The following is a 1,920-nucleotide window of genomic DNA, read 5'->3' on the forward strand; positions in this document are numbered from 1 at the left end:
TCTTTCCATAATCTTCCTTCAAAAGAGTACGTGAAAGGTGTATTTTTGAGGCTTTGCTTATCTAACAATATCTTTATTCTGCCCTCACACCTGGTTGAGAGTGTTGCTAGATATAGAATTCTAAGTTGGAAATAATTTTCCACATTTTAAAATAAAAGCAAAACTTCATTGTCATTCACTTTCTAGAACTGCCATTAAGCCCAGAGCTATTCTGATTCCTGAATCCTTGCATTTGTCATTTTTAGTCCCTTCTGGTAGCTCTTGGGATCTTCTGGCTGCTCCGAAATTTCACCCTGCACCTTGCTGCATCAGTTCTTGCCACTTCAGTACTTAGTGATCCCTTTCAATCTGGAAATTCATGCTCTCAAAGCCTTGGAAATTTCCTTGCATAACTTATTTTATAATTTCTCCCCTCTATTTTATTGCTTTTCTATTTCTGGAACTCCTATTATTTATATAGATTTGTCTATATCTTTTTCTATTTTTTTTTCTTTTCTTCCCCCTGTAAGGCAGTAGTTGACGCAATCAAGTCACAAAGCCAGGTGTAGAGCAATAGCTACAGTTTATTTGGTACCTCAGTGAAGGCTGGCTGAGCCTCAATAGGGCTCAGCCCCAAAGAACAAGAGTGCTTATCTGTACCGTTATTTGATCTTTGACAAGCCAATTAAAAACATTGAGTGGGGAAAAGATTCCCTATTTAACAAATGGTGCTGGGCGAACTAGCTGGAGACCTGTAGAAGACTGAAACTGGACCCACACCTCTCACCATTAACTAAGATAGACTCTCACTGGATTAAAGATTTAAACTTAAGACATGAAACTATAAAAATACTAGAAGAAAGTGCAGGGAAAACTCTTGAAGAAATCAACCTGGGTGAATATTTTATGAGGAGGACACCCCGGTAATTTAAGCAACGTCAAAAATACACTACTGGGACCTAATCAAACTAAAAAGGTTCTGCACAGCCAGGAACACAGTAAGTAAAGCGAACAGACAGCCCTCAGAGTGGGAGAAGATATTTTCAGGTTGTCTCCAACAAAGGTTTAATAACCAGAATCCACGGAGAACACAAATGTATTAGCAAGAAAAGAACAAGTGGCTTTTCCCAGGCAACTGCCGAAGATGGCGGAGGGGCAGGTCCTGGTGCTAGATGGCAGAGGCCATCTCCTAGGCTGCCTGGCGGCCATTGTGGCCAAACAGGTACTGCTGGGCCAGAAGGTGGTAGTTGTGCGTTGTGAGGGCATCAACATCTCTGGCAATTTTTACGGAAACAAGTTAAAGTACCTGGCCTTCCTCCGCAAATGGATGAACACCAACCCATCCCATGTCCCCTCCCATTTCCGGGCCCCTAGCCACATTTTCTGGCGCACTGTGAGAGGCATGCTGCCCCACAAGACCAAGCATGGCCAGGCTGCCCTGGACCACCTCAAGGTGTTCGATGGGATCCCACCACCCTACGACAAGAAAAAACGGATGGTGGTTCCTGCTGCCCTCAGGGTTGTGCGTCTGAAGCCTACAAGAAAGTTTGCCTACTTGGGGCGCCTGGCACATGAAGTTGGCTGGAAGTACCAGGCAGTAACACCAACCCTGGAGGAGACGAGGAAGGAGAAGGCTAAGATCCACTACCAGAAGAAAAAGCAGCTTACAAGGCTTCAGAAACAGGCTGAAAAGAACGTGGAGAAGAAAATTGACAAATACACAGAGGTCCTCAAGACCCACGGACTCCTGGTCTGAGCCCAATAAAGACTTTATTCCTTAAAAAGAAAAGAAAAGAAAAGAACAAGTGATCCCATCTCAGAGTGGGTAAGGGACTTGAAGAGAAACTTCTCTGAAGATAGGCGCATGGCCTACAGATATATGAAAAAATGCTCATCATCCTTAATCATCAGAGAAATGCAAATCAAAACTACTTTGAGATA

At 43.5% G+C, this 1,920-nt stretch overlaps 1 pseudogene across 1 annotated transcript; it reads left to right on the plus strand.

The window, feature by feature from the left end:
* The first annotated feature begins 1,104 nt into the window (after nucleotides 1-1,104).
* LOC100951732 lies at nucleotides 1,105-1,778 on the plus strand (annotated as a pseudogene). Its single transcript, XR_001161036.1, has one exon. The product of XR_001161036.1 is annotated as a 60S ribosomal protein L13a pseudogene (transcript).
* Nucleotides 1,779-1,920: the final 142 nt, after the last annotated feature.

This window comes from Otolemur garnettii, unplaced genomic scaffold (assembly GCF_000181295.1).
Source record: "Otolemur garnettii isolate 467f Iridium unplaced genomic scaffold, OtoGar3 scaffold00011, whole genome shotgun sequence".
NCBI lineage: Eukaryota > Metazoa > Chordata > Mammalia > Primates > Galagidae > Otolemur > Otolemur garnettii.